Source organism: Mobula hypostoma, chromosome 16, assembly GCF_963921235.1.
Source record: "Mobula hypostoma chromosome 16, sMobHyp1.1, whole genome shotgun sequence".
Taxonomy (NCBI): Eukaryota; Metazoa; Chordata; class Chondrichthyes; order Myliobatiformes; family Myliobatidae; genus Mobula; species Mobula hypostoma.
The window spans coordinates 64898837-64924296 of NC_086112.1; the positions used below are offsets into that span (position 1 = coordinate 64898837).

At 41.5% G+C, this 25460-nt stretch overlaps 1 long non-coding RNA gene across 2 annotated transcripts; it reads left to right on the forward strand.

The window, feature by feature from the left end:
• Positions 1 to 3246: 3246 nt before the first annotated feature.
• Positions 3247 to 23666, forward strand: LOC134357451 (uncharacterized). Of its 2 annotated transcripts, none has more exons than XR_010020627.1 (5): positions 3247 to 3539; positions 6721 to 6925; positions 7055 to 7164; positions 18981 to 19039; positions 20198 to 23666. It is a non-coding gene; the product is annotated as an uncharacterized LOC134357451 (long non-coding RNA). The 2 variants fall into 2 exon arrangements; XR_010020628.1 differs by lacking the exon at positions 3247 to 3539 and adding an exon at positions 3632 to 3697.
• Positions 23667 to 25460: the final 1794 nt, after the last annotated feature.

Consider the following 25460-nt stretch of genomic DNA (forward strand, 5'->3'; position numbering starts at 1 on the left):
CTGATGGACCCTTCTAGCTCTCCTGATTTCATTCTTAAGCTCCTTCCTGGCAACCTTGTAATTTTCTAGAACTCCATCAGTACTTAGTTTTTTGAACCTTTCATAAGCTTTTCTTTTCTTCTTTATTAGATTTTCCACATCCTTTGTACACCACAGTTCTTTTACCCTACCATCCTTTCCCTGCCTCAATGGAACACACCTATGCAGAACGCCATGCAAACGTTGCCTGAACATTTGGCAAATTTCTGCCATACATTTCCCTGAGAACATCTGCTCCCAAGTTCCTGCCTAATAGTATGATATTTACCCTTACCCCAATTAAATGTTTTCCCAAACTTTCTGCTCCTATCCCTATCCAGTGCTATGGTAAAGGAGATAGAATTGTGATCAATTCTACCTCTAAAATGTTCTCCCACCGAGAGATCCAACACCTGACCAGGTTCGTTTCCCAATACCAGATCAAGTACAGCCTCTCCTCTAGTTGGCATATCTGCATATTGTGTCAGGAAACCTTCCTGAACACATTTAACAAACTCCACTCCACCTAAACCCTTTGCTCTAAGGAAATGCCAGTCAATATTAAGGAAGTTAAAAACTCCCATCACAACAACCCTATTATTGCACTGTTTCAAAATCTGCCTCCCTATCCACTCCCTTATGTCCCTGTTACTATTGAGGGGTCTAAAAAAAACACCAAAAGAGTCATTGCAACCCTTCCTGTTTTTGACTTCCACCTACACTGACTCAGTAGATAATCCCTCCATGACTTCCTCCTTTTCTGCAGCCATGACACTATCCTTGATAAGCAATGTCACACCCCACCTCTTGTGCCTCCCTCCCTGTCCTTTTTGAAACACATAAAACCTGACACACTCAGCAGTCACTCCTGCCCTTGAGACATCCAAGACTCTGTAATGGCCACAACGTCACAGTTCCACCTATTAATCCATGCTGTAAGTTCATCTGCCTTGTTTATGACATTCTTTGCATTTAAATAGGCACATTTCAAACCATCAGGCCGAGTGTATCTTTGCTCTATCATCTGCCTATTCTTCCTCCCAAACTCCCTACAAGCTGTCTCTACTTGTGCACCAACTGTCCCATCCTCTGCCCCTTCACTTTGGTTCCCATCCCCCTGCAAATCTAGTTTAAACCCTCCCCAATAGCATTAGCAATCCTCCCTGCCAGGATATTGGTCCCCCTCAGATTCAAGTGCAACCTGTCCTTTTTGTACAGGTCACACCTGCCCAGAGGATGTCCCAATGATCCAGAAATCTGAATCCCTGCCCCCTGCTCCAATCCTTCAACCACGCATTTATCCTCCACCTCATTCTATTCTTATACTCACCGTCGTGTGGCACAAGCAACAATCCCGAGATTACTACCATTGAGTTCCTACTTCTCAACTTCCTTCCTGAGTAGCTGTATTCTGTTTTCAGGGCCTCCTCCCTCTTTCTACCTATATCGTTGGTACCAGTATGTACAATGACTTCTGGCTGCTCACCCTCCCATTTCAGGATATTATGGGCGCGTTCAGAAACATCACGAACCCTACTATCAACCGGCAAACTACCATTCATGTTTCTTTTTTGTGCCCACAGAATCACCTATCTGTCCCCTAACTGTAGAGTCCTCCATTACTACTGCCATCCTCTTCCATTCCCTACCCTTCTGAGCCACAGGGCCAGACTCGTTGCCAGAGGCATGGCCACTGTTGCTTCCCCCAGCTAGATTACCTCCCCAACAGCACTCAAAATGGAGTACTTATTGTTAAGGGGTTGGCCACAGGGACACTCTCCCTTCCCTCTTCTGACAGTCATACACATATCTGTCTCCTGTGGCCCCAGTGACTACCTGCTTGTAGTTCCTATCGATCACCTCTTTACTTTCCCTAACAAGCTGAAGGTCATCGAGCTGCAGCTCCAGTTCCCTAACTCGGTCTTTAAGGAACTGTAGCTCGATGCACCTGGCGCAGATGTGGCCATCAGGGAGGCTGGAAGTCTCCCAGATGTCCCACATCTGACACCCAGAGCAGAAAACTGGTCCTGCAGTCATACTCACTATTCTTAAGTTAGAGGAAAAAAGAGATATGAAAGTAACTTAACTCGCCTAGGCCTGTCCTTGCCTAAGCCCTGATGGGCCAAAGCCCTACTACTCTGTCTCACGCTACTCCGACAACTGCTCCTTCGACAATTGCTCCGCTAGGCAGTGCCTCCTGTTTGTCCCGAAACCTTCTCAGTGTCCTTGCACGATGATGCGCTACTGCATCTGCGCACTTCTCCCAATCAAATCACGAGTTTAGAGAACTTAAGGACAATCGGAAACAGTGAGGGTTGCAAGACCATATGTAAGTGCTGGGATTTAAACAATGAAGGGCCATGCAATGTCATATCATTCCTAGTCAAGATTAACTCCTCCAATCTTTGTGTGAACAAGTATATTGTGGCTTGGGAGTCTGTCTATTCATTGCATTTGACTTTTCGTCAAACCAGAAGCATCCTGTTGCTTGCTAACTTTTGAAGTTCAGCATCTGAGCATAACTTAAACAGAACAAAGAACTCTGACTTGGATTTTCTACGGTTGTCCCTGTCTCCACCACCTACTCTCACTCATTTATGATGTGTCATAATGGGTGAGAACTTAACTGTATGCAGAAACCACGTGCTCTTCTAAGCCTCCCACAGGGTCAGCTAGCTGAACACCATTATGTAGCTCACATTGGTTGGATGATGTATTGAGGATGCGGGGATACTGTGGAAGGTGCAAGGATGATTGACAAACATAATATCTGAAATGTAAGGGTCAAACAATATCTCATGTCTCATGGGGAAAGGAGACCAAGAGCTGAACGATTTTAATACCATAGGTCCAAAGAGAATTTTTCAACTTATTAAGAAGATCATAACTAGAAGGCACCAAGAAATCCAATAGAAATTCGAAAGGATGGGACTGATTAGGAGGAGTCCACGTGGATTTGTACAGGGGAGGTCCTGTCTCACAAATCTGGTTGAGATTTATGAAGTGATGGCTTCAAGCAACAATTTCATAACAGCATCTGAAGGAGAAAGGATCAACATTGATAAATGTGTTGATGATATCTCGCTCTGTCTTCACTTCTTTAATTAGCCTCTCAACCGTCTCCGTGTCTTTCAGCTGCTTGTTTGCCAGCTCTTCCTCCAGCTCCACACTGAGAAGCTATTCAGCCCAACCAATAAAATCAGGTAGATTACTATCATTCTCAGATCCTCCTGAGGTTGGATGAGACCTTTTGTAATCTGCCTCCATTAGCTTATAGTTCAAAGACCAAGAGTCCACAAGGGACAAGTGAAGGCTAAAAGATACAGAGAAAATTAAGAGAAAGCTCATCGTAATAGTGCTGGCATGTAAAATGTTAACAACAGGAATTCTGCAGATGCTGGAAATTCAAGCAACACACATCAAAGTTGCTGGTGAATGCAGCAGACCAAGCAGCATCTATAGGAAGAGGCGCAGTCGACGTTTCAGGCCGAGACCCTTCGTCAGGACTAACTGAAGGAAGAGTGAGTAAGGGATTTGAAAGCTGGAGGGGGAGGGGGAGATGTAAAATGTTGACAGCTTTGCAAATATTACAAAGTACTTACAGTGGTGCAAAGGGCGATGTGAGTCACCAGTCTGTTTGAAATTAATCTAAATTTTATTCCATTGACTTTTGTGTAAGGTACTTATATTTTACTTTCTGTTGTTGCCAGTAATGCATTGTAAAACTTTACCTCTGTGTTCTTTGAGTAATATTTCATTAATTAAATCAATGGCTGACAATAGGAGTTTCATTTGGAATTTCTCGTGCTTCTCTGGAGTTTAACTTGTTTATTTAACAATGTTTTTTCCTATCTTAGGAGTGGCATTTGAAACTCAGTATCAGATACCACAGTTCTAAGTCTCAAACGAAAGATCTAGTCAGAGATTGCAGTTCATTATTGAGGAAATAGTGCGGAATACTCATTTGCATGAGATATGAGATATAAACTCAAATAATGCAGACTGATTCGGGAAACTTGTCAACATTATTATTGAGTGAAACTGAAAATTTCATCCCGCATCCACACAAGTTGAGTTACACAGGCAAACCAAAAGTTATTGTTAGGGCAAACTGTATTGTTGGCTCTACCCCAGTACAATCTGTACAAAGCCAGTCTCGGCCCAAAATGTTGACTGTTCATTGTTTTGCATAGATAATGTGTGTTCTTGCTTCTCCCCTCAATCCATGTACTGAGTCTGCCTTGGATAGTTATTTCATGCACTCCCTTTCTGCTGCTAACAAGGCCAGCATTCACTGCCGGTTTAACAGATCCCTGTGGAGGTGGAGGAGAGCATCTTTGAGTGCCTGACTAAACTACTTTAGACCAATCACTTAAGTGCCAGACTTGATGCTGGCAGATTTACAAAATGTTAAAAAATACTTAAAAGGTCAGGTCATTCCAATGCTTATGATTTATTCCCCATAAACTTACACTTTTTAACTCCTGTATCTTTCAGGTTTCCCCTTGAAAACATACAAATATCTGTTTTAAATATTTCTTGTAGTAATGAGTTCCCAATACTAATTGTTTTCTAGGTATCTTCCTTCTGAGTTTTTCAGAATGAGTAGTTATAATCCTACCTTTATGACACTAAATTGAAAACCTAAATTCTGCAGAAGCAGTTGGTCTTTATGCCTCTTTTCCTGGCCTCAGACTCAAATAGAAACACCTTTCTTCTACCATTATAACGATTTCTGATAGGACACTCATAATTCTCTCCTCGTGAAAATGATTCTCAGTTTGTTTGTTCTTTTCCAATGAATTTTTGTTATCACTCTTACAAGATGCTTTTCCACTTCCTCCAACATATCTAACCCCTTTGTAATGATACGGAGAGCAGAACTGCTGACTGCAGGCAATCGGATGGGGCTTCATTTAAATTCCATTCAATGCCTTTCATGCTGTCTTATGGTTGTATTAATAGCTAATCTGACATTCAGTGTTTGGTTTATCTGTACTTTTCAAATCCCTTGGTTCCTTGCCCCTCGATTTTCCAACTCGATTTTTGAACATCTTGTTGTGTCTGTACAACTACATAACAATTAAATAAAGGCACACACGCAGAGTTGGCTCTGACTGGTATATGCACATTGGGGGGAGAGAGAGAGAGAACACAGATCAATGCGCATGCGTGGTTACCAGTCAATAATTAGTGCTATGGGGAGTGATTGCGCTAAAAGAAATAGATCCATGCATCCTTCATATACATCCTTCATGAAGAGTAAAAACCTTTACATTACGTCTCTGACTAAATGTGCAATGTGCAATTTATAATAATTTATAATAAATAGTATGTATAACAGGACAGTCAATATAACATAGAAATACAATTGTATCAGCAAGAATATAAGAAATAGGAGCAGGAGTAGGCCATCCGGTCCATCGAGCCTGCCTCGCCGTTTGATTAGATCATGGCTGATCTGTCCGTAAACTCAGCTCCATCAACCTGCCTTTTCCCCAAAATGCTTAATTCCCTTACTATGTAAAAACCTATCTAACTCTTCCTTAAATGAACTAATCAGTCTGATGTCCTGGTGTAAGAAGATGTCCCAGAGCCTGATGGTCCTGGCTTTCATACTGTGGTAACAGCTGGAACAGTTTGTGGTTGGGGTGACTCGGGTCCCCAATGGTCCCCATCTTACACACCTGTCTTTGTAAATGTCCTGAATAGTGGGAAGTTCACATCTACAGATGTGCTGGGCTGTCTGCATCACTCTCTGCAGATACCTGCGATTAAGGGAGGTACAGTTCCCATACCAGGCAGTGATGCAGCCAGTCAGGATGCTCTCAATTGTGCCCCTGTAGAAAGTTCTTAGGATCTGGGGGCCTGTACCAAACTTCAACCATCTGAGGTGAAAGAGGTGCTGTTACGCCTTTTTCGCCAAACAGCTGGCATGTACAGACCACGTGAGATCCTCAGTGATATTTATGCCGAGGAACTTAAAACTGTTCACTCTCTCAACCCCAGATCCATTGATGTCAATAGGGGCCAGCCTGTCTCCGTTCCTCCTGTAGTCCACAACCAGCTCCTTTGTTTTTGCAACCTTGAGGGAGAAGTTGTTTTCTTGACACCACTGTGTCAGGGTGATGACTTCTTCTCTGTAGGCTGCCTCATTATTATTTCAGATTAGGCCGATCAGTGTAGTGTCATCGGCAAATTTAATTAGCAGATTGGAGTTGTGGGTGGGGACAGAGTCATAGGTATACAGAGGGGTAAAGGAAGAGGCTTAGGACACAGCCCTTAGGGGAACCTGTGTTCAGGGTCAGAGGGGCAGAGGAGAGGGAGCACACTCTGACAACCTACCGGCAATCTGTCAGGAAGTCCAGGAGCCAGCTACACGAGGCAGGGTGAAGGCCGAGGTATTTGAGCTTATTGTTGAGCCCTGGGGGAAATTATGGTGTTGAATGCTGAACTGTAGTCCAAGAACAGCATTCTCACATAAGCATCCCTCTTCTCCAGATGTGTAAAGATGGTGGGAAGAGCAGTGCCTATTGCATCATCTGTTGATCGGTTGTGTCAACAGGCGAATTGTCGGGGGTCCGGTGTGGGTGGTAGCATGCTGCAGATGTAATCCTTGAACAGCCTCTCGAAGCATTTGCTTATTATTAAGGTGTGCAGCAGGATGCCAGTCGTTCAGACATGTTACCTTTGTGTTTTTAGGTGCAGGGACAATGGTGGATGTTTTGAACAGAAGGGCACTCTACACTAGGAGAGGGAAAGATTAAAAATGTCTGTGAACACACCTGCCAATTGTGGTGTGCACACACTGAATGCTCGCCCTGGGATGCCATCCTGTCCTGCAGCCTTGCGACTGTCCACTCATTGGAAACACCTGCGTAATTCCTGTAATACAAAATGATATACTGTATGTAACAAAACATTCAATTTCCCTTTAACAACCTATAATTAAATAAAAATGCTTTCACAATAACGGACCATAATACTTCACTCTACGAAAGATTCAGTCTTTTGGATGACGCTCTGTTTCTTTCAGGATAGTGCCTTTGGACCCGTGTAGTGGAATCAGGCTTGGCAGGTGTCTCATCAAGGGCAACTTTCTCTGTTTCATGTCGTTCCTGTTAGTGACATGATCATCACTGAGAGGTAAGTTCAGTGACTTAATGTGTCCTCTAGTTGGATGCAGACGACTCAGGTGAGCTTTTCAGCTAAGCATTCCAGTACCTGGTCCACTTGGCATCTCCATGTCTTATCTCCAACATCCACTGTGTACATCACCGGTCCAGTTCTTGTAGCTACCCTTCTGGATGTCCACTTGTCTTCTCGGTAATGACATGCTAATTCCTGTCCAACTGCAAAGTACTTTGCTGATTTACTTGCTAACTGGCTGAACTGTTTATTCTGCACTTCCCTCCATAGATCTGGTTTCAGGAGGTCTATGTGAGATCTCAGGTTCCTGTTCGTGAACAGCATTGCAGATGTTTGATTTGTCGTCGCATGGACAGAGATCTGATACACAAAAAGGAAGTTGTCCGCTTTGTGCTGCAGAGAAATGCCCTCCTTGTCTATAGCTTTAATGGACTTCTTGAAAGTTTGGACAAACCGTTCAGCTAAGAGCAGTTTATTATTTAAATGGTGAAAGATTGCAGCATGCTGTTGTGCAGAGGGACTTGGGAGTGCTTGATCATGAATCGCAAAAAGTTGGCTTGCAGGTACAACAGGTTATTACGAAGGCAAACGGAATGTTGGCCTTCATTGCTAGAGGGATTGAATTCAAGAGCAGGGAAGTCATGCTACAACTATATAGGTACTGGTGAAGCCGCACCTGGAGTACTGTGTGCAGTTCTGGTCTCCATACTTGAGGAAGGATATACTGGCTTTGGAGGCAGTGCAGAGGAGGTTTACTAGGTTGATTCCAGGGATGAAAGAGTTAACCTATGAGGAGAGATTGAGTCACCTGGGACTATACTCTCTGGAATTCAGAAGAATGAGAGGGGATCTTATAGAAACATACAAAATTTTGAAAGGGATAGATAAGATAGAAGTATGAAAGTTGTTTCCATGGGTAGGTGGGACTAGAACTAGGGGACATTGTCTCAAGATTCAGGGGAGAAGATTTAGGACGGAGATGAGGAGAAACTGTTTTTCCTCAAAGAGTAGTGAACCTATGGAATTCTCTGCCCAGGGAAGCAGTTGAGGTTTCTTCACTAAATATATTTAAGATACAGTTAGATAGATTTTTATATAGTAGGGGAATTAAAGGTTATGGGGAAAAGGCAGGTAGATGGAGCTGAGTTTACAGACAGATCAGCCGTGATCTTATTGAATGGCGGGGCAGGCTCGATGGGCTGGATGGCCTACTCCTGCTCCTGTTTCTTATGTTCAATGTTATGTTCATTCATTGCTGGGTGGTGAGGAGCTGACTTAAAAAGTCCGATACCAGTTTTTCTTCATGAATAGTCTGAATTCTTCAGAAGTGTATTGTGGTCCATTGTCTCTCACAATTTGTTCAGGTAAGCCATTTCTGGTGAAGGTGTGTAAAAAGGGCCTGTAGGATCATCGGGGACCTGAGTCGCCCAACCACAATCTGTTCCAGCTGCTACCATGCAGGAAGTGGTACCACAGCATAAAAGCCAGGACCAGCAGGCTCCAGGACAGCTTATTCCATCAGGCCACCAGACATTAACTCATGCTGATTTGAGTGTACTCTGTTACATTGACTGTTCTATTTATTATAAATTACTATGCGCATTGCACATTTAGACGGAGACATAACATAAAGATTTTTACTCCTCATGTATGTGAAGGATGTAAGAAATAAAGTCAATTCAATTCAGGGTGGAAACAGTCTTTTCTGAAGTGGTTGACTTAATTGATATGACCTCCAGCCACAGTGAATGAGCATTCACAGAAACATGGAGTCCATGAAAGGCCCAGCAAAGTCAATATGCTCTCTTCACCATGGTGATGATGGTCACTCCCACGGGTGTAACAGTGCCCATGGGAGAGCACTTTGAACTTTATGCCATCCCAAACAGCTTTTGGTCAAGTCTTCAATGTTTAACTGTTCCTAGCAACCACACCAGACACATCTATTGTGATCCATATAATTTTTTTGGTTTTGATTCAATAATGTTATACAGTTCTAGGCATGACAGTTCATTTTTGTCAGACTATGTGTTATCTGATTCAGTTTCACATCCAGTCACCTTATGCATTTGCTTAGTTTTGTGTTTGAAACTTTTCACTCTGTGTGTTTTTTCTCCTTGGCTGTGCTTTTTACCTGACTTGCACATGCTGAATATGTGGACTTGCCTGTAACACTTTATGCAAACTGTTTCTTTGATCCACAGTCATTTGAATCATGGGAGGATTTGCCACATATAACCATATAACAATTACAGCAAAGAAACAGGCCATCTCGGCCCTTCTAGTCCATGCCAAAAGCTTACTCTCACCTAGTCCCACCAACCTGCACTAGCCCATAACCCTCCATTCCTTTCCTGTCCATATAGCTATCCAATTTAACTTTAAATGACAATATCGAACCTGCCTCAACCACTTCTGCTGGAAGCTCGTTCCACACAGCTACCACTCTGAGTAAAGAAGTTCCCCCTCATGTTACCCCAAAACTTTTGCCCTTTAACTCTCAACTCATGTCCTCTTGTTTGAATCTCCCCTACTCTCAGTGGAAAAAGCCTAACAACGTCAACTCTATCTATCCCCCTCATAATTTTAAATACCTCTATCAAGTCCCCCCTCAACCTTCTACGCTCCAAAGAATAAAGACCCAGCTTGTTCAACGTTTCTCTGTAACTTAGGTGATGAAACCCAGGTAACATTCTAGTAAATCTTCTATCTCTATTTTGCTGACATCTTTCCAATAATTCGGTGACCAGAACTGTACACAATACTCCAAATTTGGCCTTACCAATGCCTTGTACAATTTTAACATTACATCCCAACTCCTATACTCAATGCTCTAATTTATAAAGGTCAGCATACCAAAAGCTTTCTTCACCACCCCATCCACATGAGATTCCACCTTCAGGGAACTATGGACCATTATTCCTAGATCCCTCTGTTCTACTGCATTCTTCAATGCCCTACCATTTACCATGTATGTCCTATTTTGATTAGTCCTAACTAAATGTAGCACCTCATATTTATCAGCATTAAACTCCGTCTGCCATCTTTCAGCCCACTCTTCTAACTGGTCTAAATCTCTCTGCAAGCTTTGACAACCTACTTCATTATCCACAACTCCACCTATCTTAGTATCATCTGCATACTTACTAATCCAATTTACCACCCCATCATCCAGATCATTAATGTATATGACAAACAACATTGGACCCAGTACAGATCCCTGAGGCACACCACTAGTCACCAGCCTCCAATCTGACAAATAGTTATCCATCACTACTCTCTGGCGTCTCCCATCCAGCCATTGCTGAATCAATTTTACTACTTCAATATTAATACCCAACGATTGAACCTTCCTAACTAACCTTCCGTGTGGGACCTTGTCAAAGGCCTTACTGAAGTCCATATAGACAATATCCACCGCTTTACCCTCATCAACTTTCCTAGTAACCTCTTCAAAAAATCCAATAAGATTTGTCAAACATGACTTTCCACGCACAAATTCATGTTGACTGTAACTAATCAGACCCTGTCTATCCAGATAATTGTATATACCATCTCTAAGAATACTTTCCATCAATTTACCCACCACTGACATCAAACTCACAGGCCAATAATTGCTAGGTTTACTCTTAAAACCCTTTTTAAACAATGGATCAACATGAGCAATACACCAATCCTCCGGCACCATCCCCGTTTCTAATGACATTTGAAATAGTTCTGTCAGAGCCCCTGCTATTTCCACAGTAACTTCCCTCAAGGTCCTAGGGAATATCCTGTAAGGACCCAAAGACTTATCCACTTTTATATTCCTTAAAAGTGCCAGTACTTGCTCTTCTTTAATCATCATAGTTATCATCATGAATAACATTTTTGGCTTTTTGCACCATTCAGGGACATTTTGTATGTTTCACATTCCAAACTCTTTTTCTGCAGTTCTGCTGCATCCCTTGCTGCAGTCTCTAATGATATTGTAATGATCAATGTCTTTTCTAAGGTTAGGTCTCTTTCAGATAGCAGCCTCTTTTCAATGCTTTGACTACGCCTGCCTAATTCAAGCTTGTCCCTTAATGCATCAGAAATTTCATCTTTAAATTCATAGTGCTGGAAAAGTTTGTGCAGGTCCACAATGTATTCAGAAATGCTTTCATCCTTTGACTGGTTTATTTTGTGAAATCTAAACCTCTCAGCTATTACTAGTGATTTAGGGCTGAAGTGATTTTGTAAACGTTTTCATTTATCAAAATCAAGCTTTGCTGGTTGCGTGTCTCACACTGTTTATCATGCAGTTACTCACGCATGCCTTTGTTAGTATCTGTGATGGTCTTCTCCATACTGATTCATTCATTCCTCTCACTGTCTCTCTCCCTTCCTCTGAAGGCTGTTATCTTGTAACTGTCGATGCAGGTGGTGATATTCTCTGACATTTAGGTTTGTGCTCATCGCCAATTTGTTGTGTCTGTACAGCTGCATATCAATTAAATAAAGGCATGCACATGGAGGTGGTTTTAACTGGTATATTCACATTGCTGACAGACAGAGAGCAGACCAATGTGCATGCATAGTTGTCGGTCAATAATCAGTGCTAAGGGGAGGCATTGCACTAAAAGAAACAAATTTATATATTAAACGTCATGGGAGTCCAGTTGTCTGAGTTACATTCTCTACTGAACTGCTGCTCCTGGTGGCCTGTGGTCCTATTGTTTCTAAATCTGAGAAATTATATTTACTTTTCTCTGGTTTGATATTTTTATTTATTTCCAATTCTATGTATGTGCCTTAAATAACTTGAAGCATTTGGAGAAGCATAGTCTGATCAGGGATAGTCAGCATGGATTTGTGAGGGGCAGCTCATGCTTCCCAAGTCTGACTGAATACTTCATGAATTTCACTGAACATATTGATGAAGATAGAGTAGTGGATGTGGTTTATATGGATCTTAATAAGGCATTTGATAAGGTTTCCTATGGTTGGCTCATTGAGAAAGTTAAGAGGCATGGGATCTAGGGAAACCCAGCTGTGTGGATTCAGAATTGTCTTGCCCACAAGAAGCAGAGGATGGTAGAAGCTGGAGAGTATACTGCATGGAGACTTGTGACCGGACTGATCTGTTCTGGTACCCTTGATCTTTGTGATTTTTATACAGTACTGCGCAAAGGTCTTACCTGTGCAAAAGTAAATCCTAGTGGGAGCACAGTATGCCTGGTACCTATGGCTCCCTCCGCTCTCCTCTCCCTTCCCCCTTTCCCAACCATGATTCCCCTCTTCCTGTCCACTTCCCACTCTCAGTCCACAATAGAGACACTGTCTGTAACGAGTTTGTATGTTCTCTCCATGACGGCATGGGTTTCCTCCCACAATTGAAAGATGTACTGGTCATCAGTCATTGCAGGTTGTCCTGCAATTAGGCTAGGGTTAAATTGGGGGTTGCTGGGCCTCGCGGCTCAAAGGGCAGGGATGATCTATTCTCCACTGTATCTCAATAAATAAATAAAAATCAGAATCAGATTTATCATCACTCATGTATGTCATGAAATATGTTTTATTTTGTGACATCAGTACAGTATAATGCATAAAATTACAATACTGTACAAAAGTCTTATGCACCCTAGCTATATTTCTGTGTCTAAGACTTTTGCACAGAACTGTAAATGACTTGAATGAGGAAGTGGAAGGGGAGTTAGTAAGTTTGCAGATAATACAAATGTTGGTGGAGTTGTGGATAGGTAGAAGGTTGTCATAATTACAATGAGACATTGATAGGATGCAGAGCTGGGCTGAGAAGTAGCAGATGAAGCTCCAGCTGAAAAAGTGTGCAGTGATTCACTTTGGAAGATTAAATTTGAAGGCAGAATACAGGTTTAATGTCATGATCCTTGGCAGTGTGGAGGAATAAGGGATCTTGGTGTTAATGTCCATTGATCTCTCAAACATTGCAGTGCAAGTTGAAGGTTATGATTATGATTATGAGGACACACAGTCCCCTTTTATTGTCATTTAGTAATGCATGCATTAAGAAATGATAAAAATGTTTTTCTAGAATGATATCATAGAAACACATGACAAACTGACTTAAAAACTAACAAAAAGCACATAATTATAACACATAGTTACAACAGTGCAAAGCAATACCATAATTTGATAAGAACAGACCATGGCACAGTAAAAATCTCAGAGTCTCTCAAAAGTCCCATCATCTCACGCAGACGGTAAACCTCCAGCGCCGCCTGATGCAGCATCCTGGAAGCATCCGACCACAGTCCGACTCCGAGTCTGTCCGACAAACTCCGAGCCTCTGACCAGCTCTCCGACACTGATGCACCGAGCACCATCTCTGCCAAGCGTTTCGACCCCGGCCCTGGCAACAGGCGATACACAAAGCCGAGGATTTGGGGCCTTCGTCTCCGGAGATTCTCGATCGCACAGTGGCAGCGGCAGCGAAGCAGGCATTTCAGAGGTTTCGCCAGATGTTCCCCCGCGCTTCACCGCTGTCCCCATCAAATCTGGATTGATGCACGGCCCCTCTAGTTACACACATCGATATTCAAATGTCGACGGAGTTTGGTACGTTTGGTGCATTAAGGTGGAGTTTGGTACGTTGGTCTTCATTAGACAGGGGATCTCGTTCAAGATCCATGAATAACGTAGAAGCTCTATAACACTCGGTTTGGACCACACTTGGAGCATTGTGTTCATTTCTGGTCACCTCATTGTAGGAAGGATGTAGAAACTTGAGAGATTTACCAGGGTGCTGCCTGGATTAGAGAGCATGTCTTGTGATGATAGGTTAGTGAACTAGAACTTTGCTCTTTGGACCAAAGAAGGGTGAGAAGTAACTTGACAGAGGTGTACAAGATAATAAGAGGCATAGTTTGAGTGGATAGCGAGAGACATTTTCCCAGGGCAGAGATGGCTAATATGAGGGAGAGGGACATAATTTTAAGGTGATTAGAGGAAAATATAGGTTTAACGGTGGAGGTAAATTCTTCACAGAGACTGGTGAGTGTATGAAAGGCCCTTCCAGGGGTGGTGGTAAAGCTAGATACATTGCAGGCATTTAAAAATTCTTAGATAGGCATAAAGATGGCAGAAAAAAATAGAAGGTTATGCAGGAGGGAATGGTTAGATTGATCTTAGAGTAGATTAAACTGTCGGCACAACATTGTGGGCTGAAGGACCCCTACTCTGCTGCTTAAATATCTATATTGAAACAATATTTCCTTATTTCTTTTCATTGAAATAGCCTTTAAGAGAAGTATAAACATTCTTCCTCTAAGTTTAGACTGGAGACAAAATTTCTGCATTAGTTTTGCCTCCAATCACAAGCTCTCAGATACACTCTGTAAGGGCTGTAAAGGACAATAGGCTAGGTTAGGTGCAATCAGGACCCCTTTCTTTTTGGAATTATTAAGTGACCTCCTCACCCTTCCTTCCAAAGTGCATCTTACACTTGTTTATTTATCAAATAAATGCACATTCTACAAGTATGTTCATATCCTCCTGTACTTTCAAGTGTTCCCCTCTATATTAATTGCATCCCCCAATTCACTACCATCTAAAAATATTGAAATTTTACTCCATTTTATCTTCAGCTTGTTCAAGGAAATGTCCTTCTGGAAGACCAATTTCCAATCCAAGATCTTATCTAGAATTCCTACTTTCTATTTCCCATTTTAGAAGCAGTTTGCCAAGCATTCTATTGAATTGAATAGAATTGAATTGACTTTATTACTTACATCCTTCATATACATGAGAAGTAAGAAATTTTACGTTACATCTCAGTCTAAATGTGCAATTTATAGTAATTTATAATAATTAATGTGTGCAACAGGACATTAAACACCTCCTGGCTCCATAATGTTTTAATCACAAGCTTGTAATGTGTTGGGAAAAAAAGTACAGGTGTGCACCACTTAACGTCCATTCAGACAACGTCCAATCGCATTTACGTCCGTAGTCTTGATCAAAGAACGTGGCGTAGCGGACGTAACCAATCTCGTGTATCACACGTCTCCTGAGTGTAGTAATGTTATCTCTGTTTAATTTTCTTCTGAAAATATAACCGTAAAGTGCACCATGGCTTCCGAACATAGCAAAACCACTCCTAGTGATAGCAGCAGCAAGAGGCAAAAGAAAAGTATTGATTTGGAAGTGAAACAAAAGGTTAGTAAACAATATGAAGGTGGAAAACCAGTGAATGCTATTGCTCGGGATTTAGGCATGTCACACTCGACAATCACAACGATCCTGAAAAACAAAGAAAAAATTCTGGAAGCTGTTAAAGGACCGGCTTCACTGAAAACTACAAGGCTCACGAAAATGCGAGAGGGACCTATATCAGATATGGAGAAATTGCTAATGACATGGATTTAGTCAATACAGGTACACTGCAGTACTCCATATAGGTTTGCTAAGTATATAATATGGTGTTCGCACAATGTCCAAATCACATAACATCCGATTTCACAGAACGTATCGTGGACGTTAAGCAATGCATACCTGTAAATGGCTTATAGATCCCTTTATTTACACTCATCACAGCCTGGTGCTGAATATAGCATGGACCAAAGCCCTATCCTCAATGGCCCTTTGACAATTCTTTCTTCCAAAAGGCCATTTCCAACATTCCTAAATGTTTCTAATAATCAGACATTCAGAATCTGTTGAAAGACATTTAAGTAAATAAAACACTTTAAAAAGTTATAAAAATAACAATGTAATTTGAAAGAACATTCAATTTATTGCATAGTTGTCAGCCTAATACTAAATGTGTTAGCGGTGATCAGGGCCAAAGCTCTGTACACAATGCAATGTCCTATTCACTCTGTGCTGTAGTGTGCTGATGCTGATGCTCTGAAAAGTGGGCACTTGCACTATAGTGGTTCTATGGAAGAACTGCCCAATTAACCCAAAAGTTAAATGGGGCAGTCACACAAACAATGTGACTACAATGACAAATTACCACAGTAAGTCACCAACAACACCTTCTAGATCCACAACCACCAACAAAAACATAATGATAAAGGTAATGAACTCACTCATCTACAGGTTGCCTTTCAACTCACAAATGCACTAGGTTTTCACTTTATTAGATACACTTGTACACTGCTCGTTAATGCAAATATCTAATCAGCCAATCACATGGCAGCAACTCAGTGCATAACAGCATGTAGACGTGCTGAAGTGATTCTTTACCACATAGGGTTATCATCCGTTCGAATTCTGCTGCTGCCTTGGAGTCTATAAAAGGGAGTAAATCAAAAGCTCATCCTGACATAGTTATTGAGATTCTCTTAGTGTTGTTCAGAGTAGGGAAGATGGGTTGTGCAGTTAGATTTTCATGGTTACCTGGGCATGCTGGGGTGGAGGGAAATGATATTGTGGATGGCAGTGCAAGGTCTTCCTTACAGAGCAGGCAAGTAGAAATTAGAGTTCCCCTAGGCAGAGCAGAATTGAGAAGTAGGATTTAAAAAGGTATAGAGAAGAAGTGACAGGAGGATTGGTAAAATGAATTAAAGGGCAGGCCTTATTTTTCTAGTCACCCACTAGTTAAAAAGGTCTCAGACTGTTACCTTTTAAGTCATAGAGATATGGTGAAATTTACAAGACTTAAGTTGAGGCATTGTGGGCTAAACTATTATTTAAAGATAATAGGAAAACATCCTACTGGATTACATGACTGTGGTAGTCCAGAGACAGTCCAGCATGTTTTGCTGAGCTGTAATCGATACAAGATTGAAAGAAGCATGTTGTTCAAGAGGTTATCTCGCTTAAATTTATTTTGGTTTTCTATTAAATCTTTGTTTGGCCATCAAGAGAATCAACATCTGATTGAAGAGTCTATCATTCAGTTTATATGTGAGACTAGGTTGTATTTGAGAATTTGAGTTCCTTGAAGTTCTATAATTAATTATACATCCTGTGGAGGGCTGTAATATGCCTAGATGTGTCTAAACAGCCAGAAATAGAAGAAGAAGAAGAAGTTCTTTTGTTGTTCAGACCAAACATCAGAATAAGGAAGAAACGTGATCTAAGCAACTTTGACTGGAATGGTTGTTAGACCAGATGGGGTGATTTGAGTATCTCAGAAGCTGCAGATATCCTAGGATTTTAACACAGAACATTATCTAGAGTTTCCAGAGAATGGTGAAAAAGAACAAAAAAAAATCTAGTGAGCAGCAGTTCTGTGGGCAAAAATGCCTTGTTAATGAGAGAGGTCTGGGGAGAATGGTGCTTCTGGTTCAAGCTGGCAGGAAGGCATTAGCAACTCAAATAACCACACTTTCAGAAGAACCTCCTTGGATGTACAACACCTTGAACATTGAAGTGGATGGGCTACAGCAGCAGAAGGCAATGAGCTTACACTCAATGGCAACTTTATTCAGTACAGGAGGTACCCAATTAAGTGGCCACAGAGTGCCTACTTAAAGGGGAAAGTGAGGGAATTTCTATGAGAAAGAATAGCCATTTGAAATGAATTAGCTAGCATTTTATACTTGGAATATTTCACTGGGTTAAGGGTATAGCATAGAGTAAATTTGCTGATTGTCATTATAATCCAAATGAGTGGAAGATGACAAATTTGCAGTGGATGAAATGCAACTTTCTTTCAGAACTTTTGTTGGCAATTGGATAATTTGAATCCATACAATCACAATTTTAAAAATTACTTAATTGCTCAATTTTACCCTTAAAATACTACTTATTCAATAATGTGAAAATATTGGAAATACTTGAAAACTTGATCATTTATAAGTTATCAGAAGAAACATTTTACAAGCTAAGTGTGTGATTTTAAAGTTGCCACAGAGTGTGTGTTCATGTTCTTCTGCTGTGGGAACATCTTCATCAGTAGGAGAGTGATGATTCAAGGGTACCAAGTCCAGGATGCCAAGTTGGTGCAGGTAGTCTTTGTGAAGATTAAGAAGTCAGTATGTAGCCTTTTATATATTGGCGAGACCCGACGCAGACTGGGAGACCGCTTTACTGAACACCTACGCTCTGTCCGCCAGAGAAAGCAGGATCTCCCAGTGGCCACACATTTTAATTCCACATCCCATTCCCATTCTGACATGTCTACCTATGGCCTCCTCTACTGTAAAGATGAAGCCACACTCAGGTTGGAGGAACAACACCTTATATTCCGTCTGGGTAGCCTCCAACCTGATGGCATGAACATTGACTTCTCTAACTTCCGCTAATGCCCCACCTTCCCCTCGTACCCCATCTGTTACTTATTTTTATACACACATTCTTTCTCTCACTCTCCTTTTTCTCCCTCTGTCCCTCTGAATATACCCCTTGCCCATCCTCTGGGTCCCCCCCCCTTGTCTTTCCCCCTAGGCCTCCTGTCCCATGATCCTCTCATGTCCCTTTTGCCTATCACCTGTCCAGCTCTTGGCTCCATCCCTCCCCCTCCTGTCTTCTCCGATAATTTTGGATCTCCCCCTCCCCCTCCAACTTTCAAATCCCTTACTCACTCTTCCTTCAGTTAGTCCTGACGAAGGGTCTCGGCCTGAAACTTCGACTGCACCTCTTCCTAGAGATGCTGCCTTGCCTGCTGCGTTCACCAGCAACTTTTATGTGTGAAGCTTGAATTTCCAGCATCTGCAGAATTCCTGTTGTTTACTATTTTACCCTACCTTGTTTCTGTTTCAGAATCACATTTTATGTTTTTCATCAGCTCAGTAAAATCTTTTCAGAGTAAAATAAACTAATTGTGTGCAGAATAATGATTTGTTTTAACACACTGACTTTATCCTGTTATATAATAATAATAATATCTGATCTTCCACATTCTGTTCTCATTCTGTTAGGAAGCTGCTCCCGGAGATGTTACTAAAGTCACTGAACGCTGACCTGACCTCTTTGCAGGGTAAGCCTGACTTGTACATCAGCGTCTGGGGTATCAGTGATATCTTTAATTAGATGCCTGTCTGGTTATTGGTAGGGTATCACGTGCCACCAAGAGACCTTAAAGGATTGCTGTTTCTCTTCTGGTTAGAAAGGCAAAATACTAAACTCTCCAGCTCATTGATGAGATCTTGCAACCTTATATGGCGTTAAAACACCAACCTTGCCTCAATTTTAGCAGAACAAGAGCTTATCACAGATTTCAGGAAGTGGGACAGAGCACACACTGATATGTATCACTGATGTTGTGGTAGAGCAAACTGAGAGCTTCAAATTTCTTAGTATGAGCATCATCAGTAACTAGTCCTTTTCCAACCCCATGGACATTATAGCCGAGAAAGCACACCAACACCTCTACTTCCTCAGAAGGCTAAGGAAATTCAGCATGTCCCCGCTGAGCTTCACCAATCATTATACGTGCACTTTTGAAAGCATCCAGTCCAGCTGCATCACGGATATGGCAACTGCTCTGTCAAGAACGCAGACAGTTGCAGAGGGTTTTGTGCACTGCTTAGCTCGACAGAGAACTCTGCTTCCCCTCCTTTGATGCAGCAGAATGTCATGTGCCAAAATGCCTGTTACCATGAACATAGCACAGTACAGGCCCTTCAGCCCATGATGCTGTGCCAGCCCTTTAGCCTACTCTACAATCAATCTAACACTTCCCTTCCACATAGCCTTCCGCTTTTTGTACATCCATATCTCTACCTAAAAGTCTCTAAAATGTCCCTAATGTACCTGCCTCTTGCACAACCCCTGACAGCATGTTCCATGCATCTGCAACTCTGTGTGTAAAAATAAATTAATTAATTTTAAAACCCTTTGACATCCCCATCCCCCAAACTTTCCTTCCAACACCTTAAAATTGTACTCTTGTATTAGCCATTTCCATCCCAGGGAAAAAGAGCTGGCTGTCCACTCTATATCATCTTAAACACCTCTCACCCTCTTTCGCTCCAAACAGAAAGTATTGCTCAACCTTTCCTTATAGAACATGCGCGCTATTCCAGCAAGCATCCTGGTAAAACTAGTCTGCACTGTTCACTACCTCAGAAAAGCTACCAGCAAGTCAAAGGTCTGACTTTGAACATTCTCTCTTCTCCTCTCTTTCATCAAGCAGAAGATACAGAAGCTTGAAAACACACTCCACCAGGCTCAAGAACAATTTCTATCCTGCTAGCATAAGACTCCTGACGAGACCTCTTGTATGTTAAAGATGAACTCTTGACCTCATGATCTACCTTGTCATGGCCCTTGCTGCTTAATGTCTAAGTTCACAATACTTACCCTGTAACTGTAACTCGGCATTCTGCTATTCCTTTGTATTGCCTCAACTTACTTATGGTTTGAAATGGATGGCTTGCAAAACTAAGTTTTTCATTGTATCTCAGTACATATGACAACAATAAACCAATTCCAACTCCAAGTCTTGTTATTTCTGCAGTCTGGCTTTCACCCGGTTGTTTATCCTTCTCTTGAAAGTTAGCTTCCAAGTACAGGTCCACAATCCCTTATCTGAAATCCTTAGGGCCAGTTGCATTTCGGAATTCAGAATTTTTCGGATTTCAGAAAATTGATACTTACATTGATAATTGACCTGTCTCAGTGCAGTGGACTTTAGGACCCGGGGGAGCTCCGGACCTATGCACATCCTCCCATATACTTTATAATCATCTCTAGATTACTTATAATAGTCATTGTCATACTTTATTGATCCAGGGGGAAATTGGTTTTCATTACAGTTGCACCATAAATAATAAATAGTAATAAAACCATAAATAGTTAAATAGTAATATGTAAATTATTCCAGGAAATAAGTCCAGGACCAGCCTATTGGCTCAAGGTGTCTGACCCTCCAAGGGAGGAGTTGTAAAGTTTGATGGCCACAGGCAGGAATGACTTCCTATGATGCTCTGTGTTGCATCTCGGTGGAATGAGTCTCTGGCTAAATGTACTCCTGTGCCCACCCAGTACTTTATGTAGTGGATGGGAGACATTGTCCAAGATGGCATGCAACTTAGACAGACACCTTTTCAGACACCACCATCAGAGAGTCCAGTTCCATCCCCACAACATCACTGGCCTTACGAATGAGTTTGTTGATTCTGTTGGTGTCTGCTACCGTCAGCCTGCTGCCCCAGCACACAACAGCAAACATGATAGCACTGGCCACCACAGACTCGTAGAACATCCTTAGCATTGCTGGCAGATGTTAAAGGATCTCAGTCTCCTCAGGAAATAGAGACGGCTCTGACCCTTCTTGTAGACAGCCTCAGTGTTCTTTGACCAGTCCAGTTTATTGTCAATTCGTCTCCCCAGGTATTTGTAATCCTCCTCCATGTCCACACTGACCCCCTGGATGGAAACAGGGGTCACCAGTACCTTAGCCCTCCTCAGGTCTACCACCAGCTCCTTAGCACCAATACCTAATACAATGTAAATGCTATGTAAATAGTCGTTATACTGTATTGTTTAGGGAATAATGATAAGGAAAAAAGTCTGTACATGCTCAAACACCGAGTGCTGGAGAGAAAATTTCCGGGTTTTCCCAATCCGTGGTCTTTTACAAATACTATTACAGTTTATTTATAGAGTAATATACTAATAAGTGAAATAGTTGGATAATTATAGACCATAAATACATTTTTCCAACAAAAACATTCAATAAAACATAAAAATATACAGCTTCAAGCGAGCTGAATCAAACACATGGTAAATGACTTATTGGAATAAAAGTAGAATGTAGATACTCTAGGACATATACAGGTTCAAGCTAAGCTAAGTACATACAGGTACCTCTAGTTAAGTTGCATTATGTCTAGCAAACAAAGCTAAATACTCTACAGGTACCTGATGGGCCAGGAACAGAAATCTCAAGTTATGAAGCAGCACTACGACAGACGGCGTTTTTAAAGACTTCTTCAAGTGTCATCTGTCTCAAAAACATAGGTTTATGTCTAAGCAATCTCACTTTAACTGAGTCAACTGCCATAATCTCTTGCTCACTGATAAATGCATGTTCAAGACCAGGAATTAATTGATCACACATTTTCTCCATATTGTCATCAGCCGTTCTTAATGTTTTTCTATGAACGTAGCGCCAGTACAAAGCTGTTTTATTAGCATGGTAAATTTGTTCAGGGCTGAGGCTTTTTATCAGATATTATCTTGGCAAATTCGTCAATGTAATTTTCAGCTGCTTCATGATCAGCAGAAGCTTTTTCACCACAGATTTTCAGATATTTTACACCATGACGCTTCTTAAGTTTCTGCAGCCAACCCTCTGAATATTTTCTGCGTTATTGATAATGATAAATGTTTCCTTCTCTTTTACTCGTTGTTACCCATAGGGGTATCTGCAGCTCTTTTTGACATTTTCACAGTGAAATTAAACACAAAGTCAACAGTGAACACAAAATATCAGCGAACAGCAAATGCACGTGTAACCGGTATGAGCGCTGAGCCACAACTGATGCCTGGCGGCCTCTGCTAGTGCTGCCACATCACACCTGAGTGATGCCAGCTGTTGGCATGCCAAACAAACCTTGTTACGACAAGCTCCACACTCCACGAGAAAAACTACAGTTTTCGGATTTCAGAATTTCAGACAAGGGATTGTGGACCTGTATTTAGTAAGATTGTATTAAATAAGATTTTCATCCATGTCAGAAAGGTGCATCGGCTATGATTTATAATATTATTATGAAACTTAGGAAAGCTCCATTTGATAAGATTAGGGTAGATTGGGAACAGGAATTGGGGCTTACCATTTCTGTGGATGATTGGGGGCAGATTTTACAATTAGTTAATACTTCCTCTATTTGTGCTAAACATTCCCTAATTCAATTTAAAGTGGTTCATAGAGCACATATGTCCAAAGATAAGTTAGCGCGTTTTTACTCGCATATTAATCCTTTCTGTGATAGATGTTCGGGGCAGATAGCCTCTTTAACTCATATGTTTTGGTCTTGCCCTACTTTGGAAACTTTTTGGAGAGATATTTTCAATATTATTTCTAAGGTATTAAATATAGATATCTCTCCTCACCCTATTACTGCTATCTTTGGACTACCTAAAATTTCTAGTAATCTTTCCCCTTCAGCCCGTAGAATGATTGCATTTCTTACTTTAATGGCGAAAAGATGTACTTTACAACATTGGAAAGAGCTTAATGCTCCAACTACCTTTTTTTGGTTTTCTCAGACGATTTTATGTTTGAATCTGGAGAAAATTAGAAGTAACCTTTATGATTCTTCATTTAAATTTGAACAGATTTGGGGACCTTTTATTCGATATTTTCATTTAATGTAATATTTACCCTTCTTGTTTTTTCTTCACTGTTTTAATGGAGGTCGGGATTGAGGACGTGATTTTAAGTTTAACTCTGTTTGGTTTCAAGTTAGCCCATTGCTTTGCTTTGCTTTTAGTTAGTTGCACGGTGGGTTTTTTTTTTGGGGTTTTTTTTTCTTTTTTTTTCCATTGATATATATAAAATCTAGTATACTATTATGTTATCTTGGTTTCTTATGCTTAAATTACATTGTTTGTAGTATTTTCTTTTTGGTATTGTTATCTTTTGGAATTTTATTATACTTTAACATTGTATTAATGTTTATATGGCTTACCTTTTTTGTATACTTACTCAATAAAAAGATTTAAAAAGAAAGAAAGAAAAAGATTTTGTTGGTTTGTTGCACAAGCTTTAATTTGGTAGAACAAAGCAGAGCAGGAAAGGACTTGTTTTCTCATGTAAGGTGCTATAAACTGCCATTGTTGTTCGCCATCACCAGCCTGACAGCTTTGAGATCAAAGAGGATTCTACTCCCTCAAGACTGAGCTCAGTTAAGTTCACCGGCATTCATGAAACCTGTTGTTAAATAGAGATTGTTTTAAAAAATGGACCTAGTGCTTTCCCAGCATGTATGATGAGTAAATTTTTTGGGCTTCAAGCCAGGTATAGGTATCAATTTTAACCGACATTTCGATGACAAACTCCAGCATTTTCATCTGGGATTGTGCCTAGGCATGTCTAGTCTGGTGATATGTATCCCCCAATTGTCCATCCCTCCTGATTGGTTAATTCTCATCCAATCAGGTCTCTGCTGCCCCACCTTGTTTACAATCAAATTCCGGTTCTTAGAGCAAGACCTTCATCTGTTAAAATTATTTTTCCCCAGTTTACTTCAATGGCTTCCTTCACCAGGTTGTCCCAAAAGCTGAGATAGTTTGGCAACAAGCTTTGTCCTCTTCAAATGAGGCCCACTCCCTCTACCCAAAGTTGTGCAGAGCTGCAGATCTGTCCAGCAGTCAGACCCAGTTCACTGACTGATGCCTCCCAGACCCCAGCAAAATTTCTACAGATGGAGGAGTGCTGCCCTGAGCAGCTGTCAGAGTTATGGTCATGTGCACCTCAATAGCGTTACCATTGTGAAAGAGTTACAGCCCGCTTGATGGTAACACTGATCCTCTTACCACCAAGCAGGCTGCAACGAGTGAAGCGGGAATAAGCAATATGAAGAAGAGGAAGAACAGATATAACACAGAGCAACACTTCCCCTGCCCTCCCTTCAGCTGGCCCAAGCTGCAGCTCATCTCAAGTGAAAATACTGTCCATCCCCATGGTAACCTCATCTCAGAGACATTCCCATGGTAACCTCATCTCGGAGACTTCCCCATGGTAATCTCATCTCAGAGACATCCCCATGGTAACCTCATCTCAGACACATTCCCATGGTAACCTCATCTCAGAGACGTTCCCATGGTAACCTCATCTTGGAGACTTCCCCATGGTAATCTCATCTCAGAGACATCCCCATGGTAACCTCATCTCGGAGACATCCCCATGGTAACCTCATCTCAGAGACATTCCCATGGTAACCTCATCTTGGAGACTTCCCCATGGTAATCTCATCTCAGAGACATCCCCATGGTAACCTCATCTCGGAGACATCCCCATGGTAACCTCATCTCAGAGACTTCCCCATGGTAACCTCATCTCGGAGACATCCCCCTCCCTCCAGCTTGCCCAAGCTGCAGCTCATCTCAAGTGAAAATACTGTCCATCCCCTTGGTAACTTCAGTCAGAGGCATCCCCATGGTATGTCATCTCAGAGACATCCCCCTCCCTGCAGCTTAATCATCTTCTGTCTCATTTTCAGTTCTGACGAAGGGTCTCCAACGTGTTTCTATTCTCGCTGAACTGACCTGCTGAATACTTCCAGCAGGTTCTGCTCTGCCGTTCTACCTGAATAATCTCTCTCATGAAGAGAACTCTGGAAAGGGTTTGGTATGATATATGGGTAGTGAGTAACAAGGCATTTCATAAACCACATCTGTTTAGGTATTATCCTTCAAATTCTGACATGTCAGGTATACTTCAAATC